The sequence below is a fragment of the Musca domestica genome, unplaced genomic scaffold (assembly GCF_030504385.1).
Source record: "Musca domestica strain aabys unplaced genomic scaffold, Musca_domestica.polishedcontigs.V.1.1 2, whole genome shotgun sequence".
Lineage (NCBI taxonomy): Eukaryota > Metazoa > Arthropoda > Insecta > Diptera > Muscidae > Musca > Musca domestica.
Window position 1 is genome coordinate 17,489,045 of NW_026712249.1, and position 22,258 is coordinate 17,511,302.

At 33.2% G+C, this 22,258-nt stretch overlaps 1 non-coding gene across 1 annotated transcript; it reads right to left on the minus strand.

The window, feature by feature from the left end:
* Positions 1 to 22,166: 22,166 nt before the first annotated feature.
* TRNAI-UAU (transfer RNA isoleucine (anticodon UAU)) lies at positions 22,167 to 22,258 on the minus strand. Its single transcript is given in 2 exon segments — positions 22,167 to 22,202; positions 22,221 to 22,258. It is a non-coding gene; the product is annotated as a tRNA-Ile (tRNA).

Here is a 22,258-nt window from a genome sequence, read left to right on the forward strand (position 1 = left end):
GATCACAAATAATAGCTAAAAACGCCGAAAACTCAATATTTAAGGAGTTATGGCCATTTTAAAATATGCAATAATTCGTGTTTATAAAAGTGATCACAAATAATAGCTAAAAACGCCGAAAACTCAATATTTAAGGAGTTATGGCCATTTTAAAATATGCAATAATTCGTGTTTATAAAAGTGATCACAAATAATAGCTAAAAACGCCGAAAACTCAATATTTAAGGAGTTATGTTAAAAAAGTGATCACAAATAATAGCTAAAAACGCCGAAAACTCAATATTTAATGAGTTATGGCCATTTTAAAATATGCAATAATTCGTGCTTATAAAAGTGATCACAAATAATAGCTAAAAACGCCGAAAACTCAATATTTAAGGAGTTATGGCCATTTTAAAATATGCAATATTTCATCCTAAAAAAAGTGATCACAAATAATAGCTAAAAACGCCGAAAACTCAATATTTAAGGAGTTATGTTAAAAAAGTGATCACAAATAATAGCTAAAAACGCCGAAAACTCAATATTTAATGAGTTATGGCCATTTTAAAATATGCAATAATTCGTGCTTATAAAAGTGATCACAAATAATAGCTAAAAACGCCGAAAACTCAATATTTAATGAGTTATGGCCATTTTAAAATATGCAATATTTCATCCCTAAAAAAGTGATCACAAATAATAGCTAAAAACGACGAAAACTCAATATTTAAGGAGTTATGGCCATTTTAAAATATGCAATATTTCATCCCTAAAAAAGTGATCACAAATAATAGCTAAAAACGCCGAAAACTCAATATTTAAGGAGTTATGGCCATTTTAAAATATGCAATAATTCGTGTTTATAAAAGTGATCACAAATAATAGCTAAAAACGCCGAAAACTCAATATTTAAGGAGTTATGGCCATTTTAAAATATGCAATAATTCGTGTTTATAAAAGTGATCACAAATAATAGCTAAAAACGCCGAAAACTCAATATTTAAGGAGTTATGGCCATTTTAAAATATGCAATAATTCGTGTTTATAAAAGTGATCACAAATAATAGCTAAAAACGCCGAAAACTCAATATTTAAGGAGTTATGTTAAAAAAGTGATCACAAATAATAGCTAAAAACGCCGAAAACTCAATATTTAATGAGTTATGGCCATTTTAAAATATGCAATAATTCGTGCTTATAAAAGTGATCACAAATAATAGCTAAAAACGCCGAAAACTCAATATTTAAGGAGTTATGGCCATTTTAAAATATGCAATAATTCGTTCTTATAAAACTGATCACAAATAATAGCTAAAAACGCCGAAAACTCAATATTTTAGGAGTTATGGCCATTTTAAAATATGCAATATTTCATCCTTAAAAAAGTGATCACAAATAATAGCTAAAAACGCCGAAAACTCAATATTTAAGGAGTTATGGCCATTTTAAAATATGCAATAATTCGTGCTTATAAAAGTGATCACAAATAATAGCTAAAAACGCCGAAAACTCAATATTTAAGGAGTTATGGCCATTTTAAAATATGCAATAATTCGTGCTTATAAAAGTGATTACAAATAATAGCTAAAAACGACGAAAACTCAATATTTAAGGAGTTATGGCCATTTTAAAATATGCAATATTTCATCCTTAAAAAAGTGATCACAAATAATAGCTAAAAACGCCGAAAACTCAATATTTAAGGAGTTATGGCCATTTTAAAATATGCAATAATTCGTGCTTATAAAAGTGATTACAAATAATAGCTAAAAACGCCGAAAACTCAATATTTAAGGAGTTATGGCCATTTTAAAATATGCAATATTTCATCCTTAAAAAAGTGATCACAAATAATAGCTAAAAACGCCGAAAACTCAATATTTAAGGAGTTATGGCCATTTTAAAATATGCAATAATTCGTGCTTATAAAAGTGATTACAAATAATAGCTAAAAACGCCGAAAACTCAATATTTAAGGAGTTATGGCCATTTTAAAATATGCAATATTTCATCCTTAAAAAAGTGATCACAAATAATAGCTAAAAACGCCGAAAACTCAATATTTAAGGAGTTATGGCCATTTTAAAATATGCAATAATTCGTTCTTATAAAACTGATCACATATAATAGCTAAAAACGACGAAAACTCAATATTTAAGGAGTTATGGCCATTTTAAAATATGCAATATTTTATCCTTAAAAAAGTGATCACAAATAATAGCTAAAAACGCCGAAAACTCAATATTTAAGGAGTTATGGCCATTTTAAAATATGCAATAATTCGTGCTTATAAAAGTGATTACAAATAATAGCTAAAAACGCCGAAAACTCAATATTTAAGGAGTTATGGCCATTTTAAAATATGCAATATTTCATCCTTAAAAAAGTGATCACAAATAATAGCTAAAAACGCCGAAAACTCAATATTTAAGGAGTTATGGCCATTTTAAAATATGCAATAATTCGTGCTTATAAAAGTGATTACAAATAATAGCTAAAAACGCCGAAAACTCAATATTTAAGGAGTTATGGCCATTTTAAAATATGCAATATTTCATCCCTAAAAAAGTGATCACAAATAATAGCTAAAAACGCCGAAAACTCAATATTTAAGGAGTTATGGCCATTTTAAAATATGCAATAATTCGTGTTTATAAAAGTGATCACAAATAATAGCTAAAAACGCCGAAAACTCAATATTTAAGGAGTTATGGCCATTTTAAAATATGCAATATTTCATCCTTAAAAAAGTGATCACATATAATAGCTAAAAACCCCGAAAACTCAATATTTAAGGAGTTATGGCCATTTTAAAATATGCAATATTTCATCCTTAAAAAAGTGATCACAAATAATAGCTAAAAACGCCGAAAACTCAATATTTAAGGAGTTATGGCCATTTTAAAATATGCAATAATTCGTGCTTATAAAACTGATCACATATAATAGCTAAAAACGCCGAAAACTCAATATTTAAGAAGTTATGGCCATTTTAAAATATGCAATAATTCGTGCTTATAAAACTGATCACATATAATAGCTAAAAACTACGAAAACTCAATATTTAAGGAGTTATGGCCATTTTAAAATATGCAATATTTCATCCTTAAAAAAGTGATCACAAATAATAGCTAAAAACGCCGAAAACTCAATATTTAAGGAGTTATGGCCATTTTAAAATAAGCAATAATTCGTGCTTATAAAACTGATCACATATAATAGCTAAAAACGCCGAAAACTCAATATTTAAGGAGTTATGGCCATTTTAAAATATGCAATAATTCGTGCTTACAAAACTGATCACATATAATAGCTAAAAACGCCGAAAACTCAATATTTAAGAAGTTATGGCCATTTTAAAATATGCAATAATTCGTGCTTATAAAACTGATCACATATAATAGCTAAAAACTACGAAAACTCAATATTTAAGGAGTTATGGCCATTTTAAAATATGCAATATTTCATCCTTAAAAAAGTGATCACAAATAATAGCTAAAAACGCCGAAAACTCAATATTTAAGGAGTTATGGCCATTTTAAAATAAGCAATAATTCGTGCTTATAAAACTGATCACATATAATAGCTAAAAACGCCGAAAACTCAATATTTAAGGAGTTATGGCCATTTTAAAATATGCAATATTTCATCCTTAAAAAAGTGATCACAAATAATAGCTAAAAACGCCGAAAACTCAATATTTAAGGAGTTATGGCCATTTTAAAATAAGCAATAATTCGTGCTTATAAAACTGATCACATATAATAGCTAAAAACGCCGAAAACTCAATATTTAAGGAGTTATGGCCATTTTAAAATATGCAATATTTCATCCTTAAAAAAGTGATCACAAATAATAGCTAAAAACGCCGAAAACTCAATATTTAAGGAGTTATGGCCATTTTAAAATATGCAATAATTCGTGCTTATAAAAGTGATCACAAATAGCTAAAAACGCCGAAAACTCAATATTTAAGGAGTTATGGCCATTTTAAAATATGCAATAATTCGTTCTTATCTAAACTGATCACATATAATAGCTAAAAACGCCGAAAACTCAATATTTAAGGAGTTATGGCCATTTTAAAATATGCAATATTTCATCCTTAAAAAAGTGATCACAAATAATAGCTAAAAACCCCGAAAACTCAATATTTAAGGAGTTATGGCCATTTTAAAATATGCAATAATTCGTGCTTATAAAAGTGATCACAAATAATAGCTAAAAACGCCGAAAACTCAATATTTAAGGAGTTATGGCCATTTTAAAATATGCAATAATTCGTGCTTATAAAAGTGATCACAAATAGCTAAAAACGCCGAAAACTCAATATTTAAGGAGTTATGGCCATTTTAAAATATGCAATAATTCGTTCTTATCTAAACTGATCACATATAATAGCTAAAAACGCCGAAAACTCAATATTTAAGGAGTTATGGCCATTTTAAAATATGCAATATTTCATCCTTAAAAAAGTGATCACATATAATAGCTAAAAACCCCGAAAACTCAATATTTAAGGAGTTATGGCCATTTTAAAATATGCAATATTTCATCCTTAAAAAAGTGATCACAAATAATAGCTAAAAACGCCGAAAACGCAATATTTAAGGAGTTATGGCCATTTTAAAATATGCAATAATTCGTTCTTATAAAACTGATCACAAATAATAGCTAAAAACGCCGAAAACTCAATATTTAAGAAGTTATGGCCATTTTAAAATATGCAATAATTCGTGCTTATAAAAGTGATCACAAATAATAGCTAAAAACGCCGAAAAATCAATATTTAAGGAGTTATGGCCATTTTAAAATATGCAATATTTCATCCTTAAAAAAGTGATCACAAATAATAGCTAAATACGCCGAAAACTCAATATTTAAGGAGTTATGGCCATTTTAAAATATGCAATATTTCATCCTTAAAAAAGTGATCACAAATAATAGCTAAAAACGCCGAAAACTCAATATTTAAGGAGTTATGGCCATTTTAAAATATGCAATAATTCGTGCTTATAAAAGTGATCACAAATAGCTAAAAACGCCGAAAACTCAATATTTAAGGAGTTATGGCCATTTTAAAATATGCAATAATTCGTTCTTATCTAAACTGATCACATATAATAGCTAAAAACGCCGAAAACTCAATATTTAAGGAGTTATGGCCATTTTAAAATATGCAATATTTCATCCTTAAAAAAGTGATCACAAATAATAGCTAAAAACGCCGAAAACTCAATATTTAATGAGTTATGGCCATTTTAAAATATGCAATAATTCGTGCTTATAAAAGTGATCACAAATAATAGCTAAAAACGCCGAAAACTCAATATTTAATGAGTTATGGCCATTTTAAAATATGCAATATTTCATCCCTAAAAAAGTGATCACAAATAATAGCTAAAAACGACGAAAACTCAATATTTAAGGAGTTATGGCCATTTTAAAATATGCAATATTTCATCCCTAAAAAAGTGATCACAAATAATAGCTAAAAACGCCGAAAACTCAATATTTAAGGAGTTATGGCCATTTTAAAATATGCAATAATTCGTGTTTATAAAAGTGATCACAAATAATAGCTAAAAACGCCGAAAACTCAATATTTAAGGAGTTATGGCCATTTTAAAATATGCAATATTTCATCCTTAAAAAAGTGATCACATATAATAGCTAAAAACCCCGAAAACTCAATATTTAAGGAGTTATGGCCATTTTAAAATATGCAATATTTCATCCTTAAAAAAGTGATTACAAATAATAGCTAAAAACGCCGAAAACTCAATATTTAAGGAGTTATGGCCATTTTAAAATATGCAATAATTCGTGCTTATAAAAGTGATCACAAATAGCTAAAAACGCCGAAAACTCAATATTTAAGGAGTTATGGCCATTTTAAAATATGCAATAATTCGTTCTTATCTAAACTGATCACATATAATAGCTAAAAACGCCGAAAACTCAATATTTAAGGAGTTATGGCCATTTTAAAATATGCAATAATTCGTGCTTATAAAAGTGATCACAAATAATAGCTAAAAACGCCGAAAACTCGATATTTAAGGAGTTATGGCCATTTTAAAATATGCAATATTTCATCCGTAAAAAAGTGATCACAAATAATAGCTAAAAACGCCGAAAACGCAATATTTAAGGAGTTATGGCCATTTTAAAATATGCAATATTTCATCCTTAAAAAGGTGATCACATATAATAGCTAAAAACCCCGAAAACTCAATATTTAAGGAGTTATGGCCATTTTAAAATATGCAATATTTCATCCTTAAAAAAGTGATCACAAATAATAGCTAAAAACGCCGAAAACACAATATTTAAGGAGTTATGGCCATTTTAAAATATGCAATATTTCATCCTTAAAAAAGTGATCACAAATAATACCTAAAAACGCCGAAAACTCAATATTTAAGGAGTTATGGCCATTTTAAAATATGCAATATTTCATCCTTAAAAAAGTGATCACAAATAATAGCTAAAAACGCCGAAAACTCAATATTTAAGGAGTTATGGCCATTTTAAAATATGCAATAATTCGTGCTTATAAAAGTGATCACAAATAATAGCTAAAAACGCCGAAAACTCGATATTTAAGGAGTTATGGCCATTTTAAAATATGCAATATTTCATCCGTAAAAAAGTGATCACAAATAATAGCTAAAAACGCCAAAAACGCAATATTTAAGGAGTTATGACCATTTTAAAATATGCAATATTTCATCCTTAAAAAAGTGATCACAAATAATAGCTAAAAACGCCGAAAACTCAATATTTAAGGAGTTATGGCCATTTTAAAATATGCAATAATTCGTGCTTATAAAAGTGATCACAAATAATAGCTAAAAACGCCGAAAACTCAATATTTAAGGAGTTATGGTCATTTTAAAATATGCAATATTTCATCCTTAAAAAAGTGATCACAAATAATAGCTAAAAACGCCGAAAACTCAATATTTAGGGAGTTATGGCCATTTTTAAATATGCAATCTTTCATCCTTAAAAAAGTGATCACAAATAATAGCTAAAAACGCCGAAAACTCAATATTTAAGGAGTTATGGCCATTTTTAAATATGCAATATTTCATCCTTAAAAAAGTGATAACAAATAATAGCTAAAAACGCCGAAAACTCAATATTTAAGGAGTTATGGCCATTTTAAAATATGCAATAATTCGTGCTTATAAAAGTGATCACAAATAATAGCTAAAAACGCCGAAAACTCAACATTTAAGGAGTTATGACCATTTTTAAATATGCAATATTTCATCCTTAAAAAGTGATAACAAATAATAGCTAAAAACGCCGAAAACTCAATATTTAAGGAGTTATGGCCATTTTAAAATATGCAATAATTCGTGCTTATAAAAGTGATCACAAATAATAGCTAAAAACGCCAAAAACGCAATATTTAAGGAGTTATGGCCATTTTAAAATATGCAATATTTCATCCTTAAAAAAGTGATCACAAATAATAGCTAAAAACGCCGAAAACTCAATATTTAAGGAGTTATGGCCATTTTAAAATATGCAATAATTCGTGCTTATAAAAGTGATCACAAATAATAGCTAAAAACGCCAAAAACGCACTATTTAAGGAGTTATGGCCATTTTAAAATATGCAATATTTCATCCTTAAAAAAGTGATCACAAATAATAGCTAAAAACGCCGAAAGCTCAATATTTAAGGAGTTATGGCCATTTTAAAATATGCAATATTTCATCCTTAAAAAAGTGATCACAAATAATAGCTAAAAACGCCGAAAACTCAATATTTAAGGAGTTATGGTCATTTTAAAATATGCAATATTTCATCCTTAAAAAAGTGATCACAAATAATAGCTAAAAACGCCGATAACTCAATATTTAAGGAGTTATGGCCATTTTAAAATATGCAATATTTCATCCTTAAAAAAGTGATCACAAATAATAGCTAAAAACGCCGAAAACTCAATATTTAAGGAGTTATGGCCATTTTAAAATATGTAATAATTCGTGCTTATAAAAGTGATCACAAATAATAGCTAAAAACGCCGAAAACTCAACATTTAAGGAGTTATGACCATTTTTAAATATGCAATATTTCATCCTTAAAAAGTGATAACAAATAATAGCTAAAAACGCCGAAAACTCAATATTTAAGGAGTTATGGCCATTTTAAAGTATGCAATATTTCATCCTTAAAAAAGTGATCACAAATAATAGCTAAAAACGCCGAAAACTCAATATTTAAGGAGTTATGGCCATTTTAAAATATGCAATATTTCATCCTTAAAAAAGTGATCACAAATAATAGCTAAAAACGCCGAAAACTCAATATTTAAGGAGTTATGGCCATTTTAAAATATGCAATATTTCATCCTTAAAAAAGTGATCACAAATAATAGCTAAAAACGCCGAAAACTCAATATTTAAGGAGTTATGGCCATTTTAAAATATGCAATATTTCATCCTTAAAAAAGTGATCACAAATAATAGCTAAAAACGCCGAAAACTCAATATTTAAGGAGTTATGGCCATTTTAAAATATTTCATCCTTAAAAAAGGTGATCACAAATAATAGCTAAAAACGCCGAAAACTCAATATTTAAGGAGTTATGGCCATTTTAAAATATGCAATATTTCATCCTTAAAAAAGTGATCACAAATAATAGCTAAAAACGCCGAAAACTCAATATTTAAGGAGTTATGGCCATTTTAAAATATTTCATCCTTAAAAAGGTGATCACAAATAATAGCTAAAAACGCCGAAAACTCAATATTTAAGGAGTTATGGCCATTTTAAAATATGCAATATTTCATCCTTAAAAAAGTGATCACAAATAATAGCTAAAAACGCCGAAAACTCAATATTTAAGGAGTTATGGCCATTTTAAAATATTTCATCCTTAAAAAAAGTGATCACAAATAATAGCTAAAAACGCCGAAAACTCAATATTTAAGGAGTTATGGCCATTTTAAAATATGCAATATTTCATCCTTAAAAAAGTGATCACAAATAATAGCTAAAAACGCCGAAAACTCAATATTTACGGAGTTATGGCTATTTTAAAATATGCAATATTTCATCCTTAAAAAAGTGATCACAAATAATAGCTAAAAACGCCGAAAACTCAATATTTAAAGAGTTATGGCCATTTTAAAATATGCAATATTTCATCCTTAAAAAAGTGATCACAAATAATAGCTAAAAACGCCGAAAACTCAATATTTAAGGAGTTATGGCCATTTTAAAATATGCAATATTTCATCCTTAAAAAAGTGATCACAAATAATAGCTAAAAACGCCGAAAACTCAATATTTACGGAGTTATGGCTATTTTAAAATATGCAATATTTCATCCTTAAAAAAGTGATCACAAATAATAGCTAAAAACGCCGAAAACTCAATATTTAAGGAGTTATGGCCATTTTAAAATATGCAATATTTCATCCTTAAAAAAGTGATCACAAATAATAGCTAAAAACGCCGAAAACTCAATATTTAAGGAGTTATGGCCATTTTAAAATATGCAATATTTCATCCTTAAAAAAGTGATCAAAAATAATAGCTAAAAACGCCGAAAACTCAATATTTAAGGAGTTATGGCCATTTTAAAATATGCAATATTTCATCCTTAAAAAAGTGATCAAAAATAATAGCTAAAAACGCCGAAAACTCAATATTTAAGGAGTTATGGCCATTTTAAAATATGCAATATTTCATCCTTAAAACAGTGATCACAAATAATAGCTAAAAACGCCGAAAACTCAATATTTAAGGAGTTATGGCCATTTTAAAATATGCAATAATTCGTGCTTATAAAAGTGATCACAAATAATAGCTAAAAACGCCGAAAACTCAATATTTAAGGAGTTATGGCCATTTTAAAATATGCAATATTTCATCCTTAAAAAAGTGATCACAAATAATAGCTAAAAAGGATATTTAAGGAGTTATTTAAGGAGTTATGGCCATTTTAAAATATGCAATATTTCATCCTTAAAAAAGTGATCACAAATAATAGCTAAAAACGCCGAAAACTCAATATTTAAGGAGTTATGGCCATTTTAAAATATGCAATATTTCATCCTTAAAAAAGTGATCACAAATAATAGCTAAAAACGCCGAAAACTCAATATTTAAGGAGTTATGGCCATTTTAAAGTATGCAATATTTCATCCTTAAAAAAGTGATCACAAATAATAGCTAAAAACGCCGAAAACTCAATATTTAAGGAGTTATGGCCATTTTAAAATATGCAATATTTCATCCTTAAAAAAGTGATCACAAATAATAGCTAAAAACGCCGAAAACTCAATATTTAAGGAGTTATGGCCATTTTAAAATATGCAATATTTCATCCTTAAAAAAGTGATCACAAATAATAGCTAAAAACGCCGAAAACTCAATATTTAAGGAGTTATGGCAATTTTAAAATATGCAATATTTCATCCTTAAAAAAGTGATCACTTTTTTCAGAATGAAATATTCGGCGTTTTTAGCTATTATTTGTCATCACTGTTATATCGCTGGTCCCACTTATTTTCCATTTAACTTAAATGCCCCCCTTTTCCGACCTGGTGAAACTGTTCAACAAAGAAACTTTGTTTACATTGCATGCTGGACATTAAAAGGATATTAAAAGTGAAAACATTGTCCTCAAAAAAAGAGAACGAACGAGTGAGTGAACGAACAGCAAAAAACATCCTTTATTCCCGAATAAATAAATTAATGGACCGACTATAAAATCTCCATTAAAAAGCCAAGCGAAGAGTAAAAGTTTTTAATGTTTTGTTGTTGTTGGTGGTGGTGGTTTATTGTGTTCTCTGAGTTGGTTTTAATTTTCAAGGCCAACGTGAGATATGGGATGAGCATACAGGACCTTTTTTATTTTTTTGAAACAATGAAAATGGAAAAAACGAAAAGAGCGTCGCAAAATAAAACCGCACAGATGTTTAGTTTACCTTGACGCCGCCGAAGGTCACACGGAATGAATGAAAAAATGAATGAATGGAAGATATCAGCAACAGGTAAATTTATACGCAGGTGATGGCAGATGCTTTTGTGATAAGAAACAATGATATTCGGATTAAAAGAAAATTGAGTGAAAGTTTTCTTAAACGGGAATGCATTTTTCTGAAATGAACGTTTACTTTTGTAAGAAAAGGGCAGATGAAAAATTCTCCTCAATACGGAAGGGGCCCGGACATAATTCCCTGGACCTGCACGGGAAATTTTCTGTCATAGGCTGTAGTATCCATTACGAACTTAAAGTACCAAATTTTAAACAATTCCGGTGAATAATGTCGCTAAAATCATCAAAATACCGAGTATCGGGAGGTACTGTGATATGGGGTCGATAGGAAAACGTGGAACTGCACAGACAATTTTTTTGTTTAAGGCTGTAGTATCTATTACGAACTTCAACTACCAAATTTGAAACAATTCCGGTGAATAAGGCCGCCAAAATCATCAAAATACCAAATATCGGGAGGTACCCTTATATGGGGGCTATACGAAGACATGGACCTGCACAGACAATTTTCTTTCAAAAGCTGTAGTATCCAATACGAACTTCAAATACCAAATTTGAGACGATTCCGTTGAATAATGTCGCTAAAATCATCAAAATACCGAATATCGGGAGATACCTTTATATGGGGGCTATACGAAGACGTGGACCTGCACAGACAAGTTTCTGTCTTAGGCTGTAGTATTCAATACGAAATTCAAATACCAAATTTAAAACAATTCCGGTGAATAAGGCCGCTAAAATCATCAAAATACCGAATATCGGGAGGTGCCGTTATATGGGGGCTATAAGAAGACGTGGACCTATATACATAATTTTCTGTCATAGGCTGTAGCATCCCTTACGAACTTCTAATACCAAATTTGAAACAATTCCGGTAAATAATGTCGCTAAAATCATCAAAATACCAAATATCGGGAGGTGCCGTTACATGAGGGCTATACGAAGACATAGATCTGCACAGACAATTTTCTGTCTTAGGCTGTTGTACCCATTGCGAACTTCAAATGCCAAATTTGAAACAATTCCGGTAAATAATGTCGCTAAAATTGTCAATATATCGAATATAGGGAGGTACCATCAAATGGGGGCTATAGGAAGACGTGGATTTGCACAGACAATTTTCTGCCTTAGGCTGTGGTATCCATTACGAACTTCAAATACAAAAATTTGAAACAATTCCGGTAAATAATGTCGCTAAAATCATCAAAATACCGAATATCAGGAGGTACCGTTATATGGGGGCTATGCGAAGACGTGGACCTGCACAGACAATTTTCTGTCTTAGGCTGAGGTATCCATTACGAACTTCTAATACCAAATTTGAAACAATTCCATTGGATAGTGTCACTAAAATCATCAAAATACCGAATATCTGGAGGTGCCTTTATATGGGGGCTATACGAAGACGTGGACCTACATGGCCTATTTTCAATACCAAAAGTCCTGCAGACATAATATACATTTGAGAAAAATTTCATCAACCTACTTTATTTCGTTCGGAAGCTAAAGCGATTTCCACAGACGGACGGACATCGCAAAATCTACATAAAATGTTATGCTGATCAAGAATATATATTCTTTGTGGGGTCTAATAAGAATATACCCTCCATGCTATGGTGGAGGGTACCGGACCTTTTTGACAAACCCCTAAACCCTAAAAGTCGAAAATGGACCCATTATGGGCAATAGGTCTTCTATTAAAAGAAGTTTTTTCAGAGGTCCCAAATCCTTCGAAGCGTTGCAAACTGAGTGACATACCTAAAAATACCCCCCTTCCCCTTGTTTCTCCACACCTTCTATACCAAACCAACAGCTGATATCAAATATCATTTTAATCATCCGTGGCAATTTCCTGGTCTATCTTCGGTATTTACGCATCCATTACAAGGATGTTAGAAAAATGCTATAAAAATCAATGCCTCAATGCTGTCTAATTAGGATATGTGGCAGAGAAAATTTCACCACACATTTCCGCACTCTTATCATCTTTCATGGCATGGCGTGGCGGTATAACAACAAACAAGCCGCAGACAACCAGCCAACAACAATCACGGAATAAACGTGGAACAAATTCTGGGCATTTTTAGCCGCACAAATCTTAGGGTTATTGGCATTATTGCCAAAGAATAGCATTACAAAAGCTTAAGGTCGAAGGGGAGGCAGGAACTCATGCTGCCATAGCCAGTCATGCCATGTCACCCAACCATCCACCCACACTCTCCAATTAGATATGAAAATGAAAACCAACGCACTCAGATGCCTATTGAAGCGTGAACACATTCGAACGGCTTACAACAACACATAGACACACACACACACTCACTATCGCACACAAGGACAAGCATCTAACTAAACAAGCGGGTTATTAAGAAATCAGTGAACCAAACACCATCAACATCACCACCCCTGCCAACAACACCAGTCACTCACTCTCTCTCCCTCTCTTAGCCAGATAGCCGTAATGATGGTAACGATCATAATAATGATGGTGTTGTTAATTTCTAATGATTATTATGGGACTTCTTAATGCCACAATTGCCGATAGGATGGATTCAAATGAATGGTTGGCAAAGGCTATGTATGTCATACAAACACACACACGAACACACACATACTCACAATTTCCAATTCTGCTGCTGACATGTGAAAGACTGACAAGTACCCACACACAATCCCATCCTCCCGCCAACTCTTAATCCAAAATATTTGCCAAATATACCCACCCACAAAACCAAAAAGTTGGGCTCTTCCATTTTCATATTCTTTTTTCCAAAATCAAACATAACACAACAACACACATACACATACATGTGTTCGGATGTATGTGAAAACACGAACGCACATTATTAAACTCTGGGGGCACTTTAATATGCCATCATTATTGGAAATTATTGGACAATATTTTTTCAATATCGTTTAAATTAAGTTTTTATTTTTTTTTCGGATGCTTTTGGGTATTTTTCGGTTTAAAATGCAATAAATGTGTTAATTTTTCAAAAATTTTGAAAATTCGTCAGGGGGAAAAATGGGATAAAAAATATTCGTCCCTTGTTTTACAGTGCTTTAAAACTGTTATACGTTCTTTAAAAGACAGTGTGCGACCAACATATCGCACAACAGATGAACATTAAAAATGTGGAGCATACTTTAAGGCGTTTAGCTAAATTGTGCTTTTCTTTTAATGCAATTGTTATCAAAGCTAAACGTAAGCTAATAAACTTTAATTTTTATGACGAAAATAAAAGAAAGAAGACTGGAAAATGGTAAAGAAGCAACTAAGGCCGTGCCGAACTTTTTATACCCTCCACCATTTTGGAAGGTACTTAAACTATTTCAGAAAAAAATCGTCGAAAATACCGACTAAATGAAAACCTAAGAGAAGACTTGCACAAGTATTTCTTTTTGTCATTGGAATTAGTACCGATTCCGAAATTTGATACAAATCCGGTGAATAATGTCGTTTATGTCATCAAAATATCGAATAAAGGGAGCTTCGGTTTTCTGTCTGGAAATTACTCTAGCTTCCGAACGAATTGAAGTAGATTGATAAAATTTTGCTCAAATGTATGTTATGTCTGCAGGACTTTTGGTATTGAAAATGGGCCATGTACATCCACCTCTTCATATATCCTTCATATAACAGTACCTCCCGATATTGGGAATTTTGATGATTTTAGCGAATTTATTCACCGGAATTGTTTCAAATTTGGTATTTGAAGTTCGTAATGGATACTACAGCCTAAGAGAGAAAATTGTCCGTGCAGGTCCACGTCTTTGTAGAGCCCCCATATGATGGTACCTACCGTTATTCGGAATTTTAATTATTTTATGGACATTTTTCACCAAAATTGTTTCAAATTTGGTATTTGAACTTCGTAATGAATACTACAGCATATGACAGAAAATTGTCTGTGCAGGTCCACCTCTTCGCAAAGCCCCCATATAACGGTACCTCCCGATATTCGGTATTTTAATTATTTTATGTACATTTTTCACTAGAATTGTTTCAAATTTGATATTTGAAGTTCGCCATGAATACTACAGCCTAAGACAGAAAATTGTCTGTGCAGGTCCACGTCTTCCTAAAGCCCCCATATAACGGTACCTCCCGATATTCGGTAGTTTGATTTTATCGACATTATAACCGATTTTTTTTTAAGTTTCGCATTTGAATATTGTAATGGCTTGTGACAAGTGTTACCTAAGCAGGTTCATGTCGTCGTATAGATCCTACATTCGGTATTTTTAATATTTTAACAGAATTTTTAACGGAATTTTATTGTTTTTGAGAATTGCCCAATTCGTGCCAAATGGTGGAGGGTATTTAAAATTCGGCCCGGCCGAACTTACAGCTTTTTTACTTGTCAAAATTGATTTAATAATGGAAAGACAAACATTTAAAAGAAATTAGTTATGAAAATATTTATATAGCCAACGGCTACACACATAGCCGCAGGCTATGATAAAGAGAAAGATATTTTTCACGTAAATTCTAATTCCAAGAGAAAATTTAATTTTTTAAACACTGCAATGAAACAGGACACTTCTGCTAGTCAAAGATTTTTTTTTATTCTTTAAAAAAATCAAGGTAGAATTTAAAGCTCAAATTATTTTCCATAAACGAAAATAAATTGATATTGCCTCAGATACGTCAAGGACCTCATTAAATACAACCAGCTGTTTGGAAATATTGAACTTCATTCTTTCTTTTTTTATGAAATTCGTTTTTTTGGCCATCCGACTTGGCTATTGATTTTATTTCATATTTGATGGTAGTTTTTTCGTTTTTCTTTATATTAGAGTCGTTTTTTATTTTATTTTTCACAGCCAATGGTCAATTTACGTGCAATTACACGCGTAGGACTCTTTTACGACTTAAACGTGTCCAATCAATACTGTGGCACTCTTGCTTTTAAATGTGAAATTCGTCAAGAAGACATTAAATTTAAAATGGCTTCGCTCAACATTCCGAAGGTCTAAATTTTCAAGGACTGTCAATTAATGGCTAACAAAGGGAGAGTGTTGAAGAAATCCTTAAAATTAAATAAAATTCGTATTAGGTGAACGGACAGAGCTTTAAATCTGAGATATGACATTATGGTCGCTGTAGGTGTGTCGGTTTGAGATTTGGAGGCGATTTTGGAAATACGTACTAATAAGTACAAAATGAAACTAAATTTGCTATTTGGGGAGGTTGTGTAACGTGGTTGCATCGTCGGCTGGGGTAAGCTCAGTAGTATCCAAGGCCTCCATAAGGTCCCACTAAATCTGATGCAATAAGAAGAGATTTCTACCTTTCCAAGGGGTAACAAGTAAATAAGCTTTAAGTTCGGCCGGACCGAACTTTGAATACTCTCCACCATTTGGAACAAATTTAGCAATTCTCAAACACACAATAAAATCCGTTAAAACTTCTCTTAGAATCTCAAAAATACCGAATGTAGCTATTATATTAGGGTCTATATATCTGTTTATAATGTAGCCAAAATTATCAAAATACAGAATATAGGGAGGTTCCATGGTGGTTATAAAACGTGGATCTTCAATTTTCTGTCATATCCATTACGAACTTCAAATGCGAAATTTGAAACAATTCCGATAAATAATGTCGCTAAAATCATCAAAATACCGAATATAGGGAGGTACCGTTATATGGGGGCTTTACGAAGACGTGGACCTGTACAGACAATTTTCTGTCATAGGCTGTAGCATCCATTACGAACTTCAAATACAAAATTTGAAACAATTCTGGTAAATAATGTCGCTAAAATCATCAAAATACCGAATATCGGGAGGTACCATTATGAGGGGGCTATACGAAGGCGTGGACCTGCACAAACAATTTTCTGTCATAGACTGTAGCATCCATTACGAACTTCAAATACAAAATTTGAAACAATTCTGGTAAATAATGTCGCTAAAATCATCAAAATACCTAATATCGGGAGGTACCGTTACATGGGGGCTATACCAAAACGTGGACCTGGACGGACAATTTTCTGTCATAGACTGTAGCATCCATTACGAACTTCAAATACAAAATTTGAAACAATTCTGGTAAATAATGTCGCTAAAATCATCAAAATACTGAATATCGGAGGGTACCGTTACATGGGGGCTATACGAAGACGTGGACCTACATGACCCATTTTCTGTTTTATTCTGTAGTATCTATTACAAACTTCAAATACCAAATTTGAAACAATTCCGGTAAATAATGTTGCTAAAATCATCAAAATACCGAATATCGGGAGATATGGAGGCTATACGAAGACGTGGACCAACATGGCCCATTTTCAATACCAAAAGTCCTGCAGACATTGTACACATTTGAGTAATATTTTATCAACCTACTTCATTTCGTTCGAAAGCTAGAGTGATTTCCACAGACGGACAGACGGATAGACGGACAGACAGACAGACAGACAGACGGACATCGTTAAATCGACTTAGAATTTTATGCTGATTATGAATACATATAAATTATGGGGTCTACGACGAATATTTAAGGATGTTACAAGCGGAATGACAAAGTTAATATACCCTCCTTTCCAAGGTGGAGGGTATAATAAAATAGAGGATGGCGAATAGACTTCGGAAGTGCTTGGGAATTCAAAGTAGAGTTGTTCAATTGATAATCGGAAATTCAACGTTTACGATGTCTCGTAGGCAAGAGGGTAAACGATTCGTGCACAATCGGGGGTATGATGTAGCGATGTCGGGTAGATCCCGATTATAACTCGGGTGGTTGATGTAAAGTGTGATTAGCCGGTGATTCGAAGTAATTCGTGGAAGACTGTCGGATGTTGACAAGTGAAGAAGATCAGAAATTACGATTTTGGTGTTCGGGTGACGCTGACTTTCGAAATAGTGACCATTTGAAGGTAGAGGAGAACTTATGATTGTCGGTTTCAAGAGATTGAACGAATCAAGGTTGATGTTCTTCTTCTGTTGGCGATATTGAGGTAATCGGAAACCTCAGTGAATGGTCATCGGGCTGGAGGTTTATCTAGATCTGCGATGTAGGTGATTAGGATGTTGATGTCTAGATCTTCGGGTAGATCCCGACTATAACAGGGGTGGTTGATGTGAAGTGTGATTAGCCGATGATTCGAAGGAATTCGTGGAGGACTGTCGGATGTTGACAAGTGAAGAAGATTAGAAATTACGAATTTGGTGATCGGGTGGCGCTGACTTTAGAAATAGTGACTATTTGAAAGTAGTGAAGAACTTATGAATGTCGGTTTCAACAGATTGAAGGTTGCTGTTTTTCTTCTGTTGACGATATGGAGGTAATCGGTAACCTCGGTGAATGTTCATCGGGCTGACGAATGGAGGTTTATCAGAGTCTGCGATGTAGGTGATTAGGATGTTGATGTCTAGATCTATAGAGAGGGGTTGGGAATTCGTCGCATTATTGTGAAGGATAGGCAGTTCACATTATAGATACTCGAAGGAATCTGTCCAGGCCTTGGCAGATGGATTAAGTTTGATTCGGGTTCGGCAACTCACTGTGGATACACCTGGGAGCCGCTTTCCTGGTCTTCTAAGATCAAACGGGATTCGTTCTGGTTCGGTAACTTACACTGGATATTCTCGGGAGGCCTTTGCAAATGGATCGGAGCTCATTTGGGTTAGGCAGCTCTTGAATGTATATTAGGCAGCCGATGTCTAGGCCATTACAGATGAATCGGCACTCGATCGGGTTCGGCAGCTCATTGTGGGTATGTTCGGTTTTACCTATTTGGGTCATCCTCAATATTTGAGCTTTATTATAGTATGGTAAGCTCCGGCGGAGCTTAGGAGCGAGCCGAAGCCCCTATATAAATGAATTACTTGCCACTCAACTTTAATGGAGACAGCCTTAGAAAAAGCATTCCCAGGCAACAATGTTGTTAATTGGAGGGCAGAAAATCACTAACTATCCTTTAGCAAGTCTTTCGTACAATAAATGTACGAAAATTAGTACAAGTGGTACTAAATTTGTCTTATAGCGTAGGATTTGTGCTGGAGTTTTTCTATATTCGGAGACCTGTAGTACAATTTATGGCAAACCATTTTAGTGCATCCGATACGATCACAACTTAATAGAATTTTTGAATGTTTTTTAAGAAAAGGACCAGTAGGCAGGTTAAGTTCGTAAATGGGCCATATCGGTCCACGTTATCATATAGCCCCCATACAACGGTACCTCCCGATATTCGTTTTTTTTTTTTTCACCGGAATCGTTTCAAATTTCGTACTGGAAGATCCTAATGGGTCCTACAACCGATGGCAAAAAATTTCGTATGCAGGTCCACGTCTTCGTATAACCCCAATATAACGGTACCTGCCGGTAGTCGGTATATTGACGATTTAAGCAACATTATTCACCGGAATCGTTTCAAATTTCGTATTGAAAGATCGTAATGGTTACTATAACTTATGGCAAAAAATTTCTTATGCAGATCCACGTCTTCGTGTAGTTCCTATATGACGGTATCTCCCAATACTCCGTATTTTCATGATTTTTGCGACATTTTTCACCGTAATTGTAACAAATTTCGCATTTTAAGTTCGTAATGGGCACTACAGCCTATCGTATGTAGATCCATATCTTCGTATAGTCCCCATATAACGGTTTTAATTTAAGTGGTAGTTTTTTTTTTTTTTTTTTTTTTTGAAATTGTTCAAGTTCCTCCCAAATGGCGGAGGGTATTAAATTCTTTCTCGTAATGATGCTCAAAATAAATCCGTTCTTGGAATTGGTATTCCTGTGAAAAATGCCATTCTTTTGGAAATTTTAGATTGTTGTTGCTGTATGATTATATGAATATTTTTACAACAAACTTCTTTTAATCTTTTATGTCAATTATTAAAACAATTTTCAAAATTATTTTGAAAGTAGTCATGTGCTATTGTAACTTGAAAACTCTGCCGCTGCCAGGACAATGCATGACTTTACAAAAATTTCAAATTTAATCCTCAAAAGTTAATCCCTCGCAGCCAATGGCTTGATAAACATCCTAAGGTCTCACATGCGAATCATTGTTTACATTGTTTGTCATTTGGAGTTTATTATTCAAGCTTTTACCGCGCTCCGCTTAACCACCATCGACGTCAACACACTTGGAGTTTTACTGCATTAACATTTTGGCTAGTGTGTGTGTCTTGGGTGTAAATGATGAGTGGTGTGTAAACACATCATTATCCTGTGGCATAAATTCTCATATCTAATGGGTTAAGTAAGGATACTCATTGTTCCGACACTATATTTGATGGGAATGTAATGGGATTATTATTTTTTACTGTGGGAGAATTATATGAATATAAGTTTGGGAAAAATACTGGACTTTGCTGATAGATATACAGGGTGAGATGAAAAAACTGCAACCAACTTCAGACTGCTGTCATTTCTAAGCCACTCGTCCGACAGCTGTTAAAATTATTCCAGTGACAGCTTATTATGTTGCCTACAAGCGCACAAAAGCATTTTGGTGAGAATTCTCCAGAAAAAAAGTTATTCGTGAATTCGGAATTAAAGCGCGATAGTGTGATTTCTTTATATTTGACCGGAAACCACATGTGGCTATCGTTAGAGCTCTCCAGCATTAAAATGTGAATAAATCTTTTGTGTGGCGTAGCCCGACGTCAAGGAAGTGGACGGAAGAAAACAGCAACTTCAACAGAAATGGTTCGAAATGTAAAGATGCGACTTGATCGAAACCCTGCGTCGCAGTGGCCGAAAAATGGCTCGTGAGGCTCGTGAACATATCGCAATATTCCATTCGGCAAATATTGAAAAATGAAGTCGGGGAAAAGCCATTGAAAGAAAATAGACTCAAAAGAGCTAAAGAGTTGCTTCGCTTTGACGAAAGTGGTGAACTGCCGAATTTGGTTTTCTCCGCTCCGATGAGAAAACTTTCGTTGTCCAGCTGTTTGTAAACAAACAAAAATGATCGTGCTTTCTTGCCAAAGAGGTCAGCTGAAAATGTGCACCTTCGATTGGCCACCAGAACTCAAGCGCCGGCCATGGTGATGGTGTGGGCCGCCATAACTGCCGATGGTCGTTCTCTGCTCGTATTAATCGATCGTGGCATCAGAATAAACACGGAATATTATCGCGAAAATATTCTGGAGGGTGTATTAAAGCCTTGGGCACGCAAACATTTTGGCCGCAGACTTTGGACATTACAACAGAACTCAGCACCATCGCACTCAGCACGCGTCACCCCCCAAGAATGGTTACAAAATGAGGTCCTCGCTTCATTTTCAGCGCACAATGGCCACCAAAATCTCCGGATACCAATCCGTTGGATTATTGTGTCTGGAGTATTTTGGAAAGCAAGGTTGGCACTAAAAAATACCAAAGTTTCGATCACCTCAAGCAATGAGGGAATGAGACAAAATACCGCAGAACGGCGTGTGACGGTTTCATTGGCCGTTTGAAGGCCATAATTCGTGCCAAATGTGAAAAATTCGAACAAATCTAAACTTTTTCTAAAAAATTGATGCTATTTCCGACATTTTTTGCTTTCATTCAATAAAATGTAAAAAAAATATAAAAAAATTTAGCGTCAGTTTTTTTATCTCACCCTGTAATTGTAGGAAATTTATGTGAATATAAGTTTGGAAAAATAATGGACTTTGCTAAAAGATATTTGCCCTTCGCCCAATGAGTGCTATTGGCATTTGTAAAAAACTTGACCCTGTGCGGAAGAGCTATAAAACATTGGATTAAACACCCCATCTTCCACTTAAACCTCTGTTGATTCCCGAACTTAGTCAAACCATCACATTCCTTACTATCCGCAGATATATGTCCCTCACCCAATGATTTCTATATGGCATCTGCCGAAATCTTGACCCTTTGCAGAAGAGATTTCGTAGGAAATGGGATTAAGTACCACATCTTCCACTCATACCTCTGCGAATTTCCGAACTGAATCAATTATCACACACATTAATATCCCCAGATATATGCCCCTCACCCAATGATTGCTACAGGCCATCTGTTGAAATCTTGACCCGTTGCGGAAGAGCTTTCGTAGGAAATGGGATAAAACACTTCATCTTCCACTCACACCTCTGCTGATTTACGAATTGAATCACATTACTTTCCCCAATTTCCAAAAATAGAGAGAGGTAGAAGAACCTCCACCAAAAAATTTGCACTGCTCCAGGTGAGGCTCGAACTCACAACCCCGGCATTGCTCACAAGTTACTGATTATAAGTACCGTGCGCTAACCAATTGCGCCACTGGAGC